The sequence below is a fragment of the Palaemon carinicauda genome, chromosome 2, assembly GCF_036898095.1.
Source record: "Palaemon carinicauda isolate YSFRI2023 chromosome 2, ASM3689809v2, whole genome shotgun sequence".
NCBI lineage: Eukaryota > Metazoa > Arthropoda > Malacostraca > Decapoda > Palaemonidae > Palaemon > Palaemon carinicauda.
This window is the reverse complement of record NC_090726.1, coordinates 41,589,171-41,613,674: the sequence shown is the minus strand read 5'-3', so window position 1 is coordinate 41,613,674 and position 24,504 is coordinate 41,589,171. Positions and strand designations below refer to the sequence as shown.

The window sequence follows — 24,504 nt, the reverse complement described above, 5'->3', positions numbered from 1 at the left end:
TCCGAACAGTGAATTCAAAATTTCAGACCAGACTGACTTAATGCAATGGAGTATTAAAAAGTTTTCAGTAAACTAATTCTATTCAAAATTTCCCTGAAGCTTCATAATTCTACCTAGTCCTAATGAATGAATGAATCTGCAAAGGGCAATGGGATATTTAAATTGCTGCAGTCAAAAGGATATCTCAAATTGCCCTTCACAAACATCAGGGGTTAAAACTCAACTTTGCTGTTAAAGTAAGTTTTAGAACAATGTACAAATATTTTTTTTTGGGGGGGGTGGATTTTTACAAAACTATTTTGGTTAACTTTAATCTTCCTTTACCAGGAAAGTATGAAAAGTTTGTTGCATTGAGACTTTTGGAGATTGAATAAACTGCTATATCCTAAATAAAATTCTAGTTTCTTTGCATAAAGAAAAAGCTAGCACAAAAAATTTAAGATATTTTAATGAATGGTTTCTCAAATTGCATTACACAAAATTAAACAATGAAGCAAACTAGTTACTTTAGATAAATTTTCCTATGAAGTGAACTTAATTCTAACACAAAATTAACAAAATTTTCAAAAACAGATGTTAGAAATTGAGTTTTAGCCTCTTACAGGGCATAGGAAAATTTGAGAAAAATTAAATCATATCTTGAGAAAAGTCTGACAAGCTATTGCTTCAAACATACTTTGTACAAAATATTCTTTTAGCAAGTTCTAAGACCATGCATGAATGTATCTCTAAATCGTTCTCTACAGACTAGTTTACCGTTACTAATAACATTTGACATGAAAGCATTAGTAGCAAAGTGAGAGACCACAAGTTTCTACAAAACAGAACCTAGCTTTACTTTAAATTGCCCAAAAAAGAAGGATTACCAATCTTAGGAAACTTTGTCTTCAAATTTTGAAAAATCTCAATACCACTTACGTCAGGTTATGCAGGCAAAATACCAAACCAAAATTAAATAGGAATAGTTTAGTAATCTTGTAGCTACAGACTAGGGCTCGCCTGTTCATTCATCGATCTATACAAATGCTAAAGCACTAATGGACAGAACGGAGCAAAACATCTGACGAAAGTAGCTTCATTTAATCTAAAAAGCCTATTCCATTGTATATGGAAATTCTAGCATTAATCTAATTAGCCAAACAACCCATTAATTCTCCATTTCACTTTCCACAGGCTGAAATTTGCACTTAAACTATTGCGTGCAATCCATGCCATTAGTTTGAAAACTGGATTTACACTCAAACTTTAGATGGGTATTTTTTGACATTGGCATATGCAGATATCTAACTAGAAATATTCTGGTAAATTACAAGACTTCCTATTGGTTAAATAGCAAATTTTTAGGCTAACCAACACCCTCGTGCTCCCAAACACAAACTAAATAGAATAGTAGTCTAGCCTCTAGTTCATTGTTATCTCTATTTCATTGAAAACTGCACAAAACCTTGAATTAAATATTCAGTTCATGAAGGTCTTCCAAATACTAAAACTGGTTTTCTAGTTTCAAGTTTGGCATTTTTCCTTTTCACCGTAATGAACCTTATTTAACCATGACCTAGAATGTTAGTGTAACAATTCTTGTCAATGATAATCATAACCTCAAATTCTATTATACAAATTTAAAAGTACCCATATTTACCTTTATTCTAGCTATTAATATGCAGATTTTGAGGATAATTTTTTCACGTCAACTTGTCCATAATCATTAGCTGCATACAGCATGTCCATAATCATTAGCTAATTGAGTTACACCTGCAAAAGAAAGAATAGTTTTTCTGAAGGTAATCATTATTTACATGCCAAATCAAAAACCTAAAAATGATAGGCAAAGCTATTTCAGTTAAACAAAAAGCTATACTATCAGCATGAATTTTTAAGACTATTTTCAGAAGACAACCCCTCAATTTATCATACACAAATTTCCGCTTTCATAAACTCGTAAATTTCTCAAGTGCTTGCATTCAGGGGTACATTTAATTTTTGCTCCTTCCAAGCATTTATTGTATCACTGGTAATCAGCCTTGTATAAAAGCAATAACTTTTGTCTCAAGGATTTAATTAAATTTCAACTTTGACTAACTAATTCTACCACAATGCACAGTTCCAAATTACTGCTTCCGAACAGTGAATTCAAAATTTCAGACAAGACTGACTTAAGAATGCAATGGAGTATTAAAAAATTTTCAGTAACTAATTTTATTCAAAATTTCCCTGAAGCTTCATAATTTTACCTAGTCCCAAAGATAAATGAGTCTGCAAAGGGCAATGGGATATTTAACCTGCTGAAGTCAAAACAGGATCTCTTGAATAAAATTGCCCTTCATAAACATCAGGGGGTTAAAACTCAACTTTGATGTTGAAGTAAATTTTAGAACAATGTACAATTTTTTGGAGGGGTTAACTTTAATCTTCCTTTACCAGGAAAGTATAAAAAGTTTGTAGCATTGAGACTTTTGGAGATTGAATAAACTGCTATATCCACAATAAAATTCTAGTTTCTTTGCATAAAGAAAAACTTAGCACAAAAAATGTAGGATATTTTAATGAATGGTTTCTCAAATGGAGTTACACAAAATAAAACAATGAAGCAAACTAGTTACTGTAGATTAATTTTCCTATCAAGTGAAATTAATGGAAAGACTAAATGCACAAAATTATCAAAAACAGATGTCAGAAATTAAAGTTTTAGCCTCGTACAGGGCATAAGAAAATTTGAGATAAATTAAAACTGATTTTGAGCGAAGCAAAAAATCTATTTTTGGGTGAGATCGCCATGTCGCCCCTATGGAAGGTTCCTAAGGGATATATGTACTACAGTGATATTCCCAGAGAATTTACCTTTAGGTCTCCAGAATTTTAACTCCTGGCGCGAATATCCTTAAATTTTTCAAGGATATCGCATAATATCAGGGGACGTATTCTTGACATGCCACACAGCAATCTGCACCCCGAATAGCGTTAACGCTTCGAGGGTGAGAGGCAGAATTAGAAGGGGAGCCGTAACAATGTTACCCTAGTTCCCCTACTATCGAGTATCACAACAGCGCCATATTCAATATGGCGGACATTCCTTGTAACATTGAGCATGGTGCTAGATACAGTAGTAGATCTTTTCTCTAGAAAAGGGTGGATCCATCAGGACAACATGGCCATCTCACCCAAAAATAGTTTTGCTGCTTCGCTCATTCCGTTTTTGGGGCTCAAGCCATGTCATCCTGATGGAAGGATACCAGAGAATTAATGTATCTGGATTTTCATCAGTGCCTTAACCTTGGGACAATATTTCTATGGTCAATTGGACCAATTGAGACAAACGACGTTACTGTTCCCCGTCATTACTAATAAACATTGTTAGTGCTTCCTGGCCCCTAAAGGAAAGTCATTCCAGACGGTAGAAAAAGGTTAACATATATTGTATGAACAAACAAGTATAAACTGAATATATTGCCAAACCAGTATCAGTGTCCATTGTGTCCATTATATCAATAGTTTGCAAGCATACACTGATATGAAATACTTACATCAGTAAGTCAAAGAACTGGCATCTTTGAACATGCAATTGTTGGGCGAATTAAGACTCAATTATATCCTAATAAGACATTTATTCCTAATAAATGGCTAAATGAATTAACATTTAAAATGCATGTAGAATGATAAAGGAATAATACCTACAACAGAAATTATTTTTCCTTTTTTGAAAGGGAAGAAATCATCAGTGCCCCACCCAGACTGAAGTAAAGTTAAGAAATTTCTCTTCATAATTTCCATACCTGTTATATTCTATCAGCACTGTGTACTATGTACAGACGGCACTAGTGCTATCTGTATAATTCCACACCTGAGATACTGAAAGTCGGTGACACCATAGTAACATTTCTAAAAGGGGATCACACAAAAGGACTGACACCACCTCCCTTTAATTGACAGTCCCGATCAATTAACTGTTCATCGCAGAATTAGAAGACAGGTTTTAATACACTACCTGCCACCACCACAATGCTTCAGTTCATGGACCTGCTTAGCAGTGTGTTTGTAGAACACCCTGGATGATTTCCATCCAGTATATGCGCGAAGACGCTCAAAGTCCATATACTGAAGCAATCTTTCTTGGATCATGACCTGCAGGAGTACTGTCAGGATCCGCTCTACGAATAAAGTAGGCGAGCTTCACCCTCTGTTTCAGGGACAAGTTTGATCCAGAGGTTTCTCCTTTAAAGAGCTGTCCTCCCCTGAAGTCTGAAGTTCTACAAAGATAGACCTTTAGACACTACAGGACAGAGACATCTTCTCCAGGGACCCCACCTCTTAGTGGGTAGCTCGTTCTTAGCGAGATAGGGCCACTTTCACTAACTCTAGCCCCAGAGGCTAGAGCAAACAGAAAAAACCTTTTGGGTTAGATCCTTAAGGTAACAATCTTCATGGTTCACAGATGAGGCATAATGTAAGACCTTGTCCAAAGACCATGAAATGGGTTTTGGCAGTGCTGCAGGCCTAAGCCTTGCACATGCTTTTGGAATCAAGAGATTTCATCCACCAGATCGACTTGAAAGGCATAAGGAAGAGGTCTAGTCAAGGCTGACTTGCACAGTTTTCGTGTTGGCTGCCAGACCTTGATTATGAAGGTGGACAAAGGACAGGCAGAATTTCATTGAAATTTCTTTCGGTCCTTTTGCTTTTACAAAAGCAGCCCACTTCTTCCAAGATGATTGTCTTCTAGTTGACTTGGACTTATATTCTTCTAAGAATTCTATATTGCCCTCCGAGATCCCAAATCTTTTCCTGACCGCTAGGGCAAGAAAATCATGAAATGAAGGGTTAGGGCTCTGATAAATTGAAGGAAATTAACTTATGAACCTTCTGAGATAGCCGTGGGTTCAGAACTAGGGCCAGCTTCAGCTTCCGTTCCCTCACCAAAGGGAACAAATTGCTCATGGGCTACTTGGGAGTCCACAGGGCCACTCCTCCCTCAAAGGATCTCAATGTGTTGAGGACATTCAGCTGGAGATTGGATGGGATGAATGGGAATTCCTGAGTCCATCACTTCTATACTAGAGACATGTGTCTTATCTCCACTAGAGGATCCTCGTATGGGGCTACTTATCGAGGTAGTTTTTTTATGACACTTGTGACGAGGTCGATTTGCAGTTCTGGGACTTGTTCCCATTTGGGAAAGAATAGGTCTGCGTCCGTGGATCATTCTAACTACCGGCTTGAGCCCGGGTAGAGCATCCGCTGTCACATTGTGGATAGATTGTACTTGAACTGCTGATAGGTGCCATCCCTTTAGGTAAGGGATGGTTAACGTCACCTAGACTGTACGAGACTTTCTAGCCTTGTCTGTTCTGATGTCTCATTATCACTTCGATGTCACGATCAACCTGAGGTGGTCTGATCTGTGTGGAGCGATTTTCTCCATCCAGGACAGGACCAACATGGTCTTCAATAGGCTTTTGGCCTTTGACCATTGTAAGGGAAGCGATTAAGGAAAGACCAATATCGGTCCTTTTAGATTTCTTAGAGCGTTTGATGCGTACCTTCTCCAGACTCCTAACGCATCTATCAGTTGTGCTCTTAGCAATGGGTCTGTCAGTATTGCGAACGTGAGAGATGACCGAACTTCTCCCTGTTGGCGTCCTGGAATCCTGACGGATTACCAGTCTCTCTTGACCGACCCTGCGATCTCCTTTTACATTCCCAAGGGAAAGGAGTGTTGGTGTGACCACAGGTTTCTATGTTTTTTTAGCCATTGAAGCCTTTAGCCATTGAGAATTGAGACTTCTTGAAGCTTATCTTGCATTCCTGATGTTCCGGAAACCGGAACACTTCCTTGGATGATCATAGACCAGCCACTTCGGGTGCTGCCCACGGCAGCCTTTCGTCCAGGCACATTGTTGCCTGAACTATTTCTAGGCTTGGTTTTTGCGTGACTGTGTCCACTAATCCCGTGAAGATGCTTAGAACTGTTTAGTCCAACAAGTATCTTTCCCAGGACATACATTATCCTTTGTAACTTTAATCCTAGGTAGGAGGGGAGGGGGTGACTGACGAAGTTGTCAATGGAAATCTTTCAGGTCTGACAAGACTGCGAAGACCTTCTTGAAATAAGGTCCTTATGTTCAGAAGGATTAACATTCTGAACTTGCTGTTTTATTGTAACTTTAGTGGCGACAAGTCCAGAATGACAGTTTTCTCGAGTCCTTCTCGTGAACACCAAACAGCCTTAACTGGAATTCGATGGACTACTTTCCTCACCGCCTGTATGCTCTAGAGCTCTAAGGTATACTATTCCAGGAGGGTTTTGGAGTGTAGGAAGAGTTGAGGAAATGGTGGAGGCATGTCTACTTCCATCCTAGTCCCATCTTGATTAGGCCTTGGACGCAAGGATCGAAGGTCCAGCGATCCTGAAGGAACCTCCCTCCTACCAGAAGTGTGTTTGCTTCGCATAATCATATCCGACCGCTTGCCTGTGGCACCGCGGTCATTGTGACTGTGGGATGTTGAACATCCTGAGGAAAACTACTAGACTTTTCCGTCTTCCTTTTAGGTTTGGGACCCACAACTGCGGAACTCTTTGAAAGGATGCCCCACTTTTGGAGAAGCCGTATGTTCTCCGTGGTGGCCTCCTTATTCGTCTTACTGTCTCATTTGGAAAGAGGTCTCTACCCCAGATGTTGGAAGATATCAGCTTCCCAGTTTCGCGTTTCACTGTCGCAGCAGCGAACACAACTTTCTACAGGCTCTCCTAGCCTTCATAAAGGCATAAAGGTCTTATACTAAGGTGGCCATATACATTTTTGCCAAGGCCATGAGCATGTCTGGGGTAGTTTGGTGGGTTGAACACAACACTTGCAGTTCTGTAAGAATAGGGAGGCTGCAAGTCTGTCTTGTTCGTTATACAAAAACTCTGAGTTTAGGAAGATTCTCACTAAACTATCTACTGGCGACATCCACGTCTAGTCTTCTTACTGAAAAGGTTAAGTGGACCTCCTTCCAATCCTTCTCCTGCCTGGGAAAGGCTAGTGACAGGCTTGCACTCATCGAGTGCAGGACAAGGTCTACACCTGCTTCCACTGCCTTAACAGATTTACATGCTTTCCACGTAAAGGGGAATGATATTGAAGCAGGAGCAAGAAAAGGTGTTTGTTACCTAGTGTGAGTACTTTCAACACCGAGTAACTCCTTTCTCAGGCTACTTGACGAAATAGCATGTGCCTTATCATGGTCGAGAACCATGACCTTCAGTTCCGTATCTTTTCTTGACGTTTAGTACATGTCTCAGACGAATAAAGCAATTAAGGAAGCGACTAAAGCTTGGCTAAAATTAGATTTTGTCCAAAGGAACAGCACCCATCATCTCCGAGATGTAGAGTTTGCCGTTTAAAATCATCATAAGCTCCGCAAACCTCCAGGGATTGGTTTTGGAGCATGTCGGAAGGTCTTGGTCTGGGTCGTTTGTATGACTCCTTTTCATCTTGTTTGCGAAGGTTTTCTATAAGACCTTTCATTTGGACCCATAATTGGTCCATTCCATCTAATTGAGTGGTAGGGGGTTAAGATGTCAATGTCAATGGCTCTAGAGCCGGCACAGACCGAAACAATTCGGACATGACATTCTGCCCCTCTTCCCGTGGGGGCTTTCTGCCCTCCTCCCCAGAGGCTATCTGGCTGCAGGGAGGTGTGAATCATGCCTGAGGCACTGCTATTTCCTTACTTGCTTTCGGGAATAGTAGGTTACACATCCTATCATTAGGTAGGTATGGTACGGGAAAATTTTTCTGGAAGCCTCTCACCCAATTGCGTAGTTTGTTACGAGCTGCATCCCTAGACTATCGACTTGGCGTTCTTGAAACCCTCGGACATTAAAGTCCGACATACATTGCACACTTGCGGGTTCCAATAATGCAAGGATTCTGAAATAATATTGCAGGGGGCATGAAACCTGCATGTATTATGACTGTAAAAACACTTGCTCTTGATATTGCAGAAGACTACAACATGTCATCTGGGGTTCCTCTTTTAAAGAAAGGAAAGCAGAATGACTATACAATTGATTATCTCACTGATAAGCAATATATAAAAGTCATCTTTAACAAAATAGCTTAGGATAGTAAGCTAGAAGGGTTAGTGGGAGACACTTGTGTATCCCCTGCAAGCAAATGCTGTTACCTCCCCTCAGTATTAACTGAGGAGATTCCTCTATCAAGGGAATTCCACTAAAGGGTTCTAACCTCTAGGGGTAGAGAAGTGTCCTAGACACTGCCCCTTTTTAATCTTAACACTGGGGGTAAGGATGACTGATTTTTAATCAGTGTATTGAAGGAATTCTATTCTTTCAATACAGGAACAGTACCAGCAGAAGCCCCCACAAGGGTACCCAAGTAAGTTAGAAATAACTACTGTATGATCATACTATAATTTTCTGTTTGCAGTATATACTATACCTATATTGCAAATTACTGGCTACTGTATAATTATATATGTAGTAAAGTCAGTGTGCTGCCTTTGTGGCAAGCATCTGACGGCACGATCCAGCCGTCATGACGCCAACTGGACTAGGAAGAATAAGACACATTTGTGTATCCTACACAAATCTATTTGCTGTGGCCTCCCTTACTATATTAAATCAGTTTCCTGATCAGGGAGACTCAAGGAAAAGGGTTCTACCCTTTAAGGGTTAGAAGTGTAATACCACCAGCCCTTTAAAATATTTAATATTGTAGGGTAATATGAACTGATTTCTAATAAGAATATTGAAGAAATTCTATTCTTTCAATATAGGATTGGTCTCAGCAAACAACCGGGCAAGGATACCAAAGATATATTGGAAGATAACTAGTATAATATATAGTAGTTTTTCTACCGGCAGCATGTCCTATACTGCAAATATACTGACTACCTGTATAAACACTATAATCCAGCCAGCATATAGCTGGCATAGCTAGTTCCTGCTGGCATATCCAGCATGCTAGCTAAAAGACACAGTAAGGAGTGAAGGCTACCTATTACTGTGTATTTATACAGTAATTAAGGATTTTAAAGTCTAATCTTACCGCCTTTCTCCAGAAAGAAGGTTAAAATGGAAGGGGAGAATGTAACATTTAGGCTTCCATCCAGCCAAAGTACTATCACCAGCAAGGTCCCGCTGGCAGGCTAGCCTCCGGCAGCACTAGTACAGTCAGCGTGCTGCCGGCCGAGTCAGCACCTATCTGTGCCGGCCTGGCCGGTCTACTGCTGGACAGAGCAATACCACACCACAGAACTTGTGGCCAGCAGTCCAAGGGAGAACTGAAGAACTTTATGACAAAAGGGACTTCCCACCCACAGCCATCATGGCTGCCGACAGCCGGACAGATGACATGGCTACTAGCAGCATGCATCGCCGCCGACAGCCGTCATAGCCGCCGACAGTTGTGAAACACATGGTCGCCGACAGCCAACATGGCCGCTGGCAGTTGTCATGGCTGTGCAGCCGGCATAGCCGAAGGCAGCCGGACAACGGCTGCAGAGAGGGAGTCTGGCCAGCCCCGGCAACCCACCGGCAACGGTGAGGTTGCAGGACGCCGGCTCAAGAAGGACAATGGCTCTGCCATCATAAAAGAACCAGAGGGGGAGGGAAAAGTGTCTTGTATGAGGTGTGGAAGGAGCCGACAATGTTGACAGACCGATACACCCTAAAGAAACTTTCATCATCGGCACCATCCTAGGCAGCAGGAGAATCTTCTATTCTCCAGCCTAGGTTTTGCCAATACAGTTAAGGGGACGGCAGCAGTGCCGCCTCCTCTCAACAGGGGATAAAGTTCCAGTGCCGCGCCATCCTAGGCCTCAGAAGTTAACTACTCTAAAGCCTAGGGTCTGCGAGCATAGGACTAGCTACTAGGCCACAGGGAGAAGGTGGTGGCATCATACAACCACTTCAGGTGTAGCCTAGGGAGGGCTAGCCTCCTATGCCGGTAGCATAGCCGGCAGGGGAATGACTATTCGCCCTGCCGGCACAAGACTAAATACTCAGGTTCTGATCGAATCCCTTAAATCTCTATTATTGACGAGCATCGGTTATATAATTCTAGTTAATGTCAATCTCCGATGATTTGATAACCAATACACGAGAGAACCGGGGAAATTTCGAAAGTATATTATGTTGCATAGGTTAGGTTACCTAGGCAAGAAGAGATCTGTTACCTATATCACCGAAACTGACATACGATCGATGCAGAAAAGGAAAATTATGCATATAAATATCTTCACAAGTATAAAATGCCTAAATAGCTAACATAATTAAATTATTAAAGCTATTTAACCCAGGAATGTCGTTCTAACTAAACATGCCTAACGAACGACATCGCCCATGCCGCCTCCGGTAACAGGCCTAGCTCCTAAATCACAATCAATTACTCTAATTTCACTGAGACAGGAGCTAAAACACACATTGTTTAGATTCAATACTCAACTTTCCAGAGGCGAAAGAAGCTGGATATAGCATAATAATCCTTTACAATCGATCGAAAATGTCAGACCAACAGGGAACACCACCGTGCGAAATCGCTACAGAATTAGGAATGTCCGCCATATTGAACATGGCGCTGTTGTGATACTCAATAGTAGTAAGGGAACTAGGGTAATCTTGATACGGCTCCCCTTCTAATTCTGCCACTTTCCCCCTCGAAGCGTAAACGCTATTCGGGGTGCAGATTGCAGTGAGTGGCCTGTCAAAAATACGTCCCGATATTATGCGATATCCTTGAGAGAAATTTAAGGATATTCATGCCAGGAGTTAGAATTCTGGAGACCTTGAGGTAAATTCTCTGGGAATATCTATTACATATCCCTTAGGAAGCTACTCTTAGGAACCTTCCACAAGGACATGGCTGAGCCCAAAAATTATAGTGAGAAAAGTGACAAGCTATTGCTTCAAACATACTTTATGTACAAAATATTCTTTTAGCAAGTTCTAAGACCATGCATGAATGTATTTTTCTTTATAGCGTTTTCTACAGACTAGTTTACCGTTACTAATAACATTTGATATGAAAGCATTAGTAGCAGAGTGACCACAAGTTTCTATAAAACAGAACCTAGCTTTACTTAAAATTGCCCAAAAGGAACCTTTGTCTTCAAATTTTGAAAATCTCAGTATCACTTACGTAAAGTTATGCAGGCAAAATACCGAACCAAAATTAAATAGGAATAGTTTACCAATCCTGTATATTTTGGCTAAAAAACCTTGCAAGTTTGTATAAACTAAATCACTTTCATATTTACCAATTCCCCTTTTCAGAATCCTCTGCCACCAACCAACTGCACATTTTGGCAGTAAAGCCATCTTTTGGCTAAAGCAGAAAAACCTCAGGACCAGACCCTGGAATGAAAGAGTACTTTAGTGCCAATGTTTCATTTCCACCTGACATACTAAATCTCATTCTGAAATAAAAATTCTCAATCTGATTGCAAAAATGAAAGAAAATTGAATTACTATACAAACTGTCTACATTGAAATATGGGGTTTTGTAGTTCCTAGTAGAAAAGTGAATCCAAAAACCCAGTAAGATTTCCCATATTCTTAAAAGACTAATAAACATTCATAAGACTAAATTCTTTAATAAGCTAACTAGTCTGATGTAAATTCCTACATACAGTATTATATTAAAAATACATGTCTTGTGCAATACCTCAAGACAACTAAAGTTTTCAACAGCCTGTTAATAAGCAAAGAAAAATGACTCCTTCCCACATAGGAAAAATGCACATCAACTACTCACTCGGTAGGCCAAAAGTTGTCAAATCTTCCCACATAGCAACCAGCTCGCAAGGAGACTCCCTCTCCCCAGTATGGAGGGCTATCACACCAATTTTCTCCCCAGCATGACAACCACCACAGTAACTTGCTCCCCTCTCCTGGAGGGTAACAAGCAAACTACTCTTTCCCCCATGATCCTAGACCACCATTATTTTAGAACTAATGTAAAACCAAAATAGTCGGCAAAATTTAACGTATTTTCCTTGCAGATATCTATGGTTATCTTGTAATATCAATCGCAGAAATATTATACAGTAGGAAGCTGCTGAATGGAGCTTCCATCAAGACGACATACTGTAGGTATCTGGCCCAAAAAGATTTTTCCTACGTCAAAACCCCTTTTTTAATCTGAAGGGTTTCCCTATAGCTTCACCACTTTAATCTTAGCCCTATTAATTTGCATAGCACAATGTCAGCATAATGAGACTTAAATGGCTGTACTCCATTGAGTAAATAGGGTATTTATAAAGCAGTTTTACTATTTTTAACGAACATGGGTTAAAACTATACTTATATCTTAGCATTTATTTGTACTTAATTTAACACGTGGTATAGTTAGAATATCAGGGGAAGATTAAAGTTCTTTACAGATTCTACGTGCATAACCCAGCACAAAATAAATTATAACAAATGGCAAGTATTACATGCTTGTGATGCTTGATCTAAGTGCAGCATTTGATACTGTAGAACATACATATGTGATGGAAGACCTTAAAGCTGTGGGCATCGTAGAACGAGCATGTGACTGGTTTGTGAGTTATCCCAAAGTTAAAGTATAAAGTAGTAATATCAAATGTTTGATCTAAGACAAGAAAACTAACCTAAGGAGTGCCCCTCAAGGCTGTGTACTAGGTCCTCATGTTTGAAATTTACAAGATTGAACAGGCAAATATACTTGAAACTTCCAAAGTTTAAAATATACGCTGATACACAATTCTATTTCCCAACAGAATCAGTTGATGAAGCTAAAAGAAAGACATGAAATAATGAATGACAAGGCTTGGATGTTAAAAAAGCTCAAGCTCAATTAAGATAAGTGAATATTTTTGGAAATGAAAACTAAATAGAATCGAATGCTTCCAAAGAATAATAAAAGGACTACACAATAGGGATAGAATTACCCCTGCACTAATTAAATCACACTGGCTGCCGGTAAAGGCAAGAATCGAATACAAGCTACTGTACTCCTAACGTTTAAGATACAAAACCAAAATGAACCAAAATATCTAAAAGAATGCCTGAAAAAACTAGAATTAGAAACAAATATCACCATAAGACGAGTGAAACAGACTATCTGAACCAAGAACAAATAGTAAATTTTGTGAAAGGACTTAAGCTACTGCGCACCTAGACAAACCGCCAACTGAAATGAAGGACTTAGGAATAAGGGTCCAAAGTGCTACTGTCCTCAGAGGGCATCATGTCCTCAGTGGGTCCTACCCACTGAAGCTAAACATGTTATGTAGGGAAAATGGCCCCACCAGGCTATGTTGAGTTAGTGAATGGGGTCTCCCCTGCCATGTCCCTTTCAGGCAATGGATCCATTTGTCAGACCTGATAATCGGTAATAACCTGATAACAATTTCACCCACGAATGTATGCCGAACGATAACATTAGCAACGTTACCAATGATACACAGTGTTACCAACGATGATTGATAGGGTAATATTACCGGTTACACAATATATAAATAGTACAAAGGGTACAGAACCTAACAAACCCACCTAACCTAATAGTTGACAGGTCACAACCCTCAGGTATTTACTAAAAACAGTAAAATTAGCCTTAATACGAATGATACAGAGCGTTACCAACGGTACGGTGACATTACTAGCGATAGTAATGCTAGATATTTCCATACGTATTTTAATTTTTTTTAATACAAGTTTTACACTATATAAAAAGTACAAAAAGGGTACAGAACCTAAAAAGCCTACCTAACCTAGGAGTTCCCAGGTCACAAAACTCACGTATGTACTGGGAATGTTAAAATAAGCAACGTTATCAATGATACACAGTGTTAACGTTACAAAGGCATTGCTAATGGTAGCAATGTTACGGTAATATGTATATTTTAATGAATTGTTCCACACACTAAACTATAAAAAGGTAAAAAATTGGTGTTTGTCACCCCTGCATATTCCCTTTATAACATGTTTAGCTTCAGTGGGTAGGTGCCCACTAGGGACAACCCACTGAGGACAGTAGCACTTTGGGTACTGTTGACTTAAAGGGAGCAATTTAATTTAAGAATGACTAAAGGAGCAATTGAATTTAAGAATGACTAAAGGAGCAATTGAATTTAAGAAACTAAAGCCATTACTTTTCACAAGATCATGATTTGGAAGATTCTACAATCAAAGAATTGTATAAGTTATAATAAAAATGTTTCGTTAAATGATTGATATGGACCTGCCCCAGAAGTAATTCACCCGACTTCAGTGGAGAGTAGGATTTAAACCCTAAACAAGTAAACTACGTGCAGGGTTGCCAGTTTGGCCTTTTTTTCAGGCCAAAAAACAAACTTGGGCTTTAGAAATATAAAATTTAGAAATTTTTAGCCAAAAATTAACAAACCCTTCAAATTAAGACAAGCTTATGAACGGTCACTAAATTTAACCTCTGAATATTTCTTTCGGCAAAAAAAATATCGAATGAATTAATCAAAGCCCTGAGAACTCAAGTATACTAGAAATTAGCAATAGATATACCCAAAATTGTGACTACAGTATTTCGTGGTTTTCCAGTTTACATTAATAAATTTCAATTCTTAAGCGGTCTAGTTGAGAATACATGTTTGGAAGACCTGTAAGCATTAATAGAAACTACAAAAAATGACCAGTTATTTTACCTATTAATGTTTATATACAGGAAAATTTGGTTTGCGAGTGCAATCTAGTTCAGAACCAATAAGTTATCAGCAGGGGAAAAAACCTACTCTCCAACCACAGGAACTTCAAACTCATCAGAAATATTTCGGTGAACCAATTAAATGTTTTAACAAAATTGATATAAGATTGCGCCTTGCATACGTCCCATACTCTTAAACCTAATAGCAAAACTTACTCCCCAAACTGTTCAATTTCAGCACCATTTGCTTCAATAATTGTAGTAATAATACTACGAGTGTTTTTCAAGGGAGACTACAAGCAGCTCCCACGAAAGATTCAAATGATAGAAGACTAAGGTTTTCAAGAGGAAACTGAAGACTAGCTTCACGAGTCGTGACTAACAGTATAAGAACAATACGCAATATGAAATTATAAATACTCTGAACGAACAAGGTAATACGACAGTGGAGGTCCTGTAGAGAGTAGGGTTCCCCTGCTGTATGGGACCGGAAAAGCAACCATCAAAGTTAAAGTATTTTTACAAACCTAACTGAATTTCACCAAATTGCTCAACTTAAAAGATACGCATAAGCATTCTGGTCGTCTCATCTTTCCGTAGGTATAATTTGAATAAAATTACTTGTCACAAAGTCTTGGGAGTTAAACGCAAATATCCAAACACATTTATAGATTGTTAACTTCTCTAATAAATGCAATAAGTTAAATTTGATACGAATAACATTTTTCAATTTGATGAACCAATTAGCTTCATGTTCCATATTTAGATGAAAAGTTGAGATTTAGCCACATTTGGCTCTATATAAATGGTGTATATGGCATACATTACAAAACTGGAATAAAGTATTGTAAAAATGAATACTTCCAATCTAGATATTTTGTTTGGAATGGTAGAACAATGCAGATTGACTGGTTGGTATGCCAATAAAAGACTACTCAACTTTAACTATTCTAAATTACTAACTTGAAGGATCAAATTCCTCAAAATTGCATGTTGGTAGACTATTATTATTACATTATATACATTGGTAAACTAAATTTGCATGGTTATTTTCTCATGAGAGGTAGGTTTCCCTTTACGGTAAGAGACCCATTATTATCATTATTGAATTGCTAAGCCACAACTTCAATTGAAAAAGGATGCTATAAGCCCCGGGGCTTCAACAGGGAAAATAGCTCAATGAGGAAAGGAAACTAAGGAAAAATAAAATATTCTAAGAGCAACAATATTAATATATAACTTTATAAACTATAAAAAAAAAGAGGAAGAGAAATAAGATAAGAGAACAGTGGGGCCCGTTAACCCTCAAGAGATCCCGATAGAGCACTAAATCTAATCTTATTGAATCAGTTGCATATTAAAGCTAGAATCGAGTAGGCTACATTCGCATTGTTACCAGAAACTGACTACCAAATCGTTAAGAATTGCTACACAATGCAGCCAACGAATAGAGAAGGAAAAGATTCCTTAAAGTTGCTAAGACTGTAGGTTCTAGATCTTTCAAACTTGCAACCCAAGGTACAAGCTTTCTACAAGATACCAGAAAGCCTACACTTTTCAAAGTGCTTCGATAATGTGGAATTGACAACGCGATTAATAAGATATGTAATACTCTGGAAATACCCAAGAATGTACGCAAATATTTTGTGGGTCACGTAGAACTGGAAAAACTGCCCTCAATATCAGACTAAGAAAAATCCGTTCCCGAATCATTAAAATCGAAAAAAGGCCTACTTTAATAGATTCTGTATCAATAGTGCTGAGAAGAACTGGACAAAATCAATGGAGATATCTGACGAGCTCGCCATCACAAACAAACTACCCACACAATTTGATATAAAAATATACTGGACAATGTTTTGAATCTTAGGTCTTTAAAGTTTCAAAACTGGTTAACTAAAAACTGGTCAATGACACGTTAAAGCTAAAATATTAAAAGACTAATCAAAACTCAGTTTTGAGATTTGTGGTTAAAATAAAATTGTAGTCTTGGGACTAAGAAAACCTCTAAGGTTGTAAATGCTGATATTCTTTGGAAAATTCGTGGCTAGTTTATAAATACATACATTGACAGTCTTACAATGGGCCTAGTTTTAAGCGTATTTTGGAATTAAACTAAAATTAAGGGCATGAAATAAACAATTTGAACCAACAACAGATATGGCCATAAAATTTGACATTAAATTCACCGGTGTAGAAGATGGTAGACAAGGACAAAAAGCTTCCGTCGTTGGTTAACCCTATATATTTTAAACTCCTTGAGAACATTACCTCTTTAAACACCTAGGAAATGCTATAATAAGATGTTTGGGTAAACCACATTCACTGGAGACTACACTAGTTAGACGTGAACATATCAAGGGAGTGACCAAAGCAGGAATAATTTTATTCACTAATTGGGTCCTATTTCATAAAATTTACCCAAGACATTACCCTATAAATCAGGGGAGTGACCAAAGAACAGTAATAATTTTCTTCACTAACCGGGTCCTATTTCATAAAAATTACCCAAGACATTTCCTTATAAATCAAGGGAGTGACCAAAGAACAGGACTAGTTTTCTTCACTAATTGGGTCCTATTTCGTAAAAATTACCCAAGACATTTCCCTATAAATCAAGGGAGTGACCAAAGAATTTTCTTCACTAATTGGGTCCCATTTCATAAAAATTACCCAAGACATTTCCCTATAAATCAAGGGAGTGACCAAAGAACAGCAATAATTTCCTACACAAATTGGGTCCTATTTCATAAAAATTACCCAAGACATTTCCTTATAAATCAAGGGAGTGACCAAAGAACAGGAATAATTTTCTTCACTAATTGGGTCCTATTTCGTAAAAATTACCAAAGACATCTCCCTATATATCAACTTAAATCCTAAAAGATCTATAATGAACATAATCTCACTGATATATATCTATTTCAAGAGGTTAAAAACCTGGTTACCTAGCCATATCGTAACCGTATATTCGTAGTGTCTGGTCTTGCCATAACCGAAGAAAAAATAGCGAACGAGTCATTGGGTGAATAGAATCAAGCAATCAAAATCACATTTATGGGTTATAAAACTTGAGAAAATGACAAATTCGTGCTTCGAAAAAAAAATTACTTAATTAATGGACAGTTCACAAACAGATACAGCTTTAGTCTTCTGTATTATACAATGCTCTGGCAATTCAGACTTTCTTGATAAAATTAAAGATTTAAGCGCACTGTAGACTGCATATTACAAACCTTTTAGAACCTTATCGCAAATTCATACAGTGTATACTTGAAACTAAATTAACACTTCAGCATTATTACCCTAAAAATTTCTAACTCCGTTCGTTGGAGTACAGTGACGTTCGAGAAGACTAAGTAATATAAAAATATTGAACTTGAATAGAATTTAGAATTTACATATTCAAAATAATAGATGTTAACATAGGCGAATACAGAAAAAACCTGCTACTTCCAAACATTCGTGAAAGAGTAAAAGTGTATCCTGGATGCAATCTTTAACATGTTGCTCTACAGGATTTAACTTGAAATTCATCATTTATAGAATAAAAGGTTAGAATCTAATTTCTAAGCGAAAGCAACGGAATTTGAAATAGAACCGTTAAGTGATTTTTAACTTTAAATCTTTCCAAGAAGTTTTTCCTTTGCAATCTCTACTGGGCAGACTACATGCACATCGTGATAAATAACCAAACAAGTAGACTTATGCCGTCTTGTGTTAAAAAAAAAAAAGAGCAGACTTGAGATCATTTCTTCGTGATGTACATTTTCGTAAGCACCGATACAGCGTAAAAACCCATATGCACAAAAATAATAAAATGAATTTACTTCAGAGTTTAATGGATTATCAGAACTAACATTAATACTCTTCACTTATGACATTCAATACTAACAATCCAAAAAAGGCAATTTTTAACTGTTAACACGTCGGAATTCCTTAAAATTTAAGACAGTCGCGTAAATACAGACTTAACTCAACAGTTGAAACGTTATGCCATTTGCCTTAAAATACTAGCCTACACGTATACAAAACCAGTCTGGTAAAAACTTCAAACACCCGAAAAATGGTAGCATTTACGAAAATGTAAATGAAATAACCGGAAAGGTTACATCACAGAAATTAACACTTATATTAGCAAATGAACTTAAAAGGTCTATAAAAATGAACTTAGCAAAATCTGATTCCTATTTATATAAATGTTCATAAAATATGTTTTGTTTCATCAGCGGGATGCAATATTTTGAATAATTCAATTGTGTAGCGTCACAAGAACAATCTTAGCAGATAAGTCTAGAAGAATTTAATCCTTTTCATTACTTTTTTTTCATGTCAAAATTCAGTTTTACTTAAGATGAATTGTTTGTAAACTTCATATCTCAACGTGTAAACAGTAAAAACTTTATTATAGACAACGTGGTTAGCTTCTGTAAGCTAATGTAAATTACAAAATATCTAGTCTAAAGGGTTAACACGATAGAACTGTTCGAACCCGGTTGTCGAACCTACTTAAAACTGTTCGAAGAGGGAGTGAAGCGACAAATGCATAAGGTTATGGACAATATAACCCCACCCATAAGTAAGGCGAGGAAAATTTCTTGAACTGTTCGACGAACGTGGTCGACAACCAAATATCCCTTTCATACGTTCGAACATCACTTCAAACTTGTCTTAACGAACCGTTGTACAGTTAACCTGCCTTTAACAGCCATACAGTACAATACCTAAATAACATACATGATTTTAAGATTTATAAAGTGGGGACAAATTAGTTACCAATATGAGAGACTAAGTCTTGGCACCTAGAACATTCTAAAATGAACAAGTACTTTCAACTTCTACCATCAAGTTCTTGAACATGATCCATTACTCATTTGACTTGAGGAATTTACCTAAAACGTTTATACTACGTATAGAGCACTACTGCACCAATCTGGTTATTGAAAGGCCAGGTATGCCTATTACGATTGGTCAACTGATAAAACACCAATTAAGAGATTTTATCACAAGGCAGAAGCTGAACTGCGCCTTGAAGCCACTATTACATTACAGCTAACCTATTGGTAAAGTTCTTTCCTTTACTCACTGGGCTATCTTCCCTGTTGGAACCTGTGGACTTGGAAGCAGCCTACTTATCCTAATATGGGTGCAGCGTTACTAGCGATATTAAATCTGAAATCACTAGCAAATAAAACATTTACTAGCAGAGGAAAATCGTGGGAAGTTTAAAACATTCTATATTTTCTTAATTGGAATACAATAAAGGCCTATCCTCTGGAATAACTGAAACCTAAAATTTAGAAGTAGGATCCAAAAGCAAAGCTACGCAATTAAGACCAAATTAGAGAACTTAATGGCGAGAAGTTTAAAACCAAAGTAATGTATTAAATTTTAGGACTATAGTTAATAGCAATTAGTTTTTAAAAGTATTCCTCAACGTCAAGAATTTAAAAGGAAATTTAAAATTTACAATCTGATCTACGGCATTGGTATAAATATACTATTACAGTCTTAAATGTTGGGGACTAAGGTCCTGGGAGATTAACATACACGAATATTGATAACATTGAACAATTCGATCCGTATGGTTAGTTTACTAGAAAATCCTATAAAAGCTTTATGTATACACGCGGTATTGTAGTAGAACTCCAAAGGAACTAATCTGAGTAAAATTTTGATATCTAAAATGAAGAATAAAAGTTAGTTACACATCGAATATGTAAATAGCCAGTATAAAACGAATTTGCGTCAAATTATAGCTTTGAACGAATACCTACGATAATATCACTTTACACAACAGGCTCTCCTCGGTCATTTAAAAGCTTTTAATAGGTTCCAATAGATTAACAAGCAGTGCACACTTTTGATTAACATACCACGTGGTTAATTAAACGCAAAATATTTCACTAATGAGCGATACTAGATTTATAATCTAAAATTTATGAAAATTTAGCTCCATAACCAGGCTATCTTATTGGCAACCCTGATAGAAAATTTTTTAAAACCTGGAAATTAGACCTGGACACTACCATGATAGAACTAAAGAATGGGCAGTTAAAAATATCTATGAACCTTTACATAAATATGCATTAAATCTGTTCAAAATGCCAACTAATGAAAGAACATTTCGGAACTATGGCTGTAAGATCACGTATAAGGAAGCAATGCCATCAGCAATAGAATTAAATAACGGCTTAGGTGTTCAAATTCACCAATAGACAGGTAATGTCCACCACTCGCATACATTAAATTAAAGTTTTAAAAAATTCCCAGAATTATTTTCGATAAACAAATTACAAAATAGCACTCGACAAACCAGTAAAACCGGGCAAACTTACAATATAACTAACACACCAAATACCTTATAAGCTGAAGTCTACGCTCGATGTCTCGGCTTCAAAAGGTCGTCGTTAACATGTACAACGCTTATATGGGAAAGCAAGAATGCAGGCAAGGACTACTGGTCAATGAAGTCTGACTTAACATTTCTCTATTCCGTTTTAGTATCCTTGTGACGCAGGTGGCGCCATCTGTTATTTAGTAGCGCAATTTGCGCCATCTGTCAGTTAGTGTCGCAACCACCGATCTCTTGAATAAATATTTGGAATTTTTCGGTGATTTTGATTTTACTGTACATATGTCGCTTTCTGGGAAAAAAAAGTTGTTAAAACTATTTATATTGACTTAAATTACTTAAACATTTATTTTTCCTAGCAAAATAATGAATCACTGTAAAGTATAACCATTTAATTTTTAATTATAATAAACGTGCGACAACAGTTATTTCAATTTTTGTTATGTGGTGAGCGCTGGAGAATTGAGATATTATTATTATTATTATTATTATTATTATTATTATTATTAGCTAAGCTACAACCCTACTTGGAAAAGCAGGATGCTTATTAGCCCAAGAGATCCAACAGGGGAAAAATAGCCCAGTGAGGAAAGGAAACAAGGAAATAAGTAAACTACAAGAAAAGTAATAACAATCGAAATAAAATATTTTAAGACCATTAACAACATTAAATTAGATCTATCATATATAAACTACAAAAACTTTATAACATAAAAAACAAGAAGAAGAGAAACAAGATAGAATAGTGTGCCCGAGTGCAATATACATATAGTATGCGACCCGTCAAAATAACGGTTCAATACTTAATTCAATTACTCTTCATTCATCATCTCCCACGTCACATCTCATAGTCCTCTGCCATGTAGGCCTAGGCCTTCAACTCTTCTAGCACCTTGAGGAGCCCAGTTGAAAGTTTGGTGAACTATTCATCTTTAGGGGAGTGAGAAGAGCATGCCCAAACCATCTCCATCTACCCTTCACCATGATCTCATCCACATATGGCACTTGAGTGATCTCTTTTATAGTTTCATTTCTAACCCTGTCCAGCCAATTAACTCTCAATATTCTTCTAAGGGGTTTGTTCTAAAATCTACAAAATCTGTTGGATATTGTTTCGCTATCATACCATGAATCGTGTTCATAAAGTAACAGAGATCTCACTAAACTAATATATGGCCTTACTTTTGTATGCAATTTTAAGCAATTAAATTTCCAAATTTTACTTAACATAGCCATTGCCTGATTTGCGTTTTCCAATGTTTCATTAAACTCCAATTCTAAAGATCCTGTGTTAGAGATCATAGTTCCTAAGTATTTAAATGATTCTACCCCATTAATTATTTCTCCTTCCAATAATATTTCATCTTGCATTGCATAGTCTGTTCATCAGCCTCTCTGTCTTTCTTCTGTTTATCTTGAGCCCAACCTCGTGTGATATTTCATGCATTCTGGTAAGCAAACATTGCAAATCCTGTGGTGTTCTCCTAACAAGGACATCATCAGCATACTCTAGGTCTATTAACTTCCTATCACCAATCCAGTCCAATCCTTCTGCACCGTCCCCAACTGTTCTATGCATTACAAAATCCATGAGGAGAATAAACATAGGTGACAACACATTCCATTGGAGTACTCCACTGTTCACTGGAAATTCATTTGTCAGGGCTCCACTAACATTAATTTTGCACTTGCTACGCTCATGAACAGACTTAATCAAATTTACATATTTAGAGGAACTCCATAATAACGCAGAACTCTCTACAAAATTGGCCGGTGCACACTATGAAAGGCTTTTTCAGTCCACAAATTTTACCAAAAGTGGTTGTTTATATTCTACATATTGAGGTACAACATGACTTAATACGAAAATTTGGTCAGTACAACTTCTGCCTTTTCTAAATCCTGCTTGTTCATCTCTCAGCTTTTCACGAATCTTTCTCTCTAGTCTCTTTAGAATAAGCATACTATATATTTTCATAACAATTGACGTAAGTGTGATGCATCTGTAGTTATTGCAATCAGTCAGATCTTTTTTCCCCACTTTTCAGCAACATTCCTAGCTCCCACACATCAGGTTTTGCCTCTCCACGCCACATTCTACAAAACAAACCTTTTAAGTATTCTGAGAGTCACTTCATTCCCGGCCAATATTATCTCAACTGTTATTCCATCATATCTATCTCTTGAATTTTTAAACGAGAGCTTCGACTTTAAACAACTTAATTCATTCACGGGCACACCAATGTCTTCCTCAACTTCAGGTATATCAGTCACATTATTCCCCTCATATCTTCTATCCGACGTTGTCTTCTTCATCTTCTGATGTTGTAACAGATCCATCTCTCTTTTTGATGGGTATATGCTTCTTTTTCTTTGCCCTCGTGGAGATTTCATTAATACTTCTTTAGGCAATTTTTTTATGCCATAGCCACTCCCTGAATTTATAGCTTTGTCAGCCTCATCTGCTTTGTTGTCTAAATACTCTCTCCATTCATTTATGGCTTTTCTTTTGACCTCGCTATCAATACTAGAATACATATAGTCCATTTCTTTTATCGAGGCAGATTTGCACCGACTCGCAGCGGTACCATTTTAGCTCGGAAAATTTTCCTGATCGCTGATTGGTTCGAATTATCTCGTCCAACCAATCAGCGATCAGGAAAATTTTCCGAGCTAAAAGGGCACCGCTGCGAGTCGGTGCAAATCTGCACCGCTAATAGAAATTGACTATAGTATGCTCTACCTTGTAATTTTCATGACTTCCACGTAAACTTTCAACAATCAATTTCTGCCTTCGTCTCTGTTTTATAGTATCCCAGGTGTCATTTGATATCCATGGCTTTCTCCTTGTAACTGCACGTCCTAAACTTTCACTACCAACTGACTGATAAATGTTCTTAATATCACACTATTCTTCGTTAATTGTCTGCTCTTCGTCTCTTAAAGTCCAGGACTGCAAATCGATTTCTACGTTCATTTGTAAATGTTTCTTTGCTCATCATCTAGATTAGTTGTATCAAATTACAATTATTGTTATTATAATATTACGTAAATTATTATTATCAATATTACAATAGGTATTAAAATATAATAATCAATAATAATGATTAAGATATTAAAAACAATATTGATAATCACTATTATCTTCATTAATTGTATCATTAGTTATTATTATTTTCATTAATATCAATATTGATATTGTCAATTTCATTATTTTGATTATGATTATTATAATTACACAAACACACACACACATATATATACATATATATATATATATATATATATATATATATATATATATATATATATATATATATATATATATATATATATATATATTGTGTGTGTGTATACATAATACATACACACACACACACACACACACACACATATATATATATATATATATATATATATATATATATATATATATATATATATATATATATATATATATATATAATGTGTGTAAATACGACCAATGCGAATTGTAACCTGGGA

The 24,504-nt window shown here is 37.0% G+C and overlaps 1 long non-coding RNA gene across 3 annotated transcripts in view; it reads right to left on the bottom strand.

The window, feature by feature from the left end:
- The window catches only part of LOC137624152 (uncharacterized), a 42,110-nt gene extending 20,927 nt beyond the window's left edge, over positions 1–21,183 (bottom strand). For all 3 annotated transcript variants that reach the window (XR_011040694.1, XR_011040695.1, XR_011040696.1), the window contains exons 1-3: positions 21,007–21,183; positions 11,260–11,356; positions 1,640–1,752 (exon numbers count right to left, since the gene is read on the bottom strand). This is a non-coding gene — a long non-coding RNA (uncharacterized lncRNA). The remainder of the gene's footprint in view (positions 1–1,639; positions 1,753–11,259; positions 11,357–21,006) is intronic.
- Between the last annotated feature and the right edge of the window lie 3,321 nt (positions 21,184–24,504).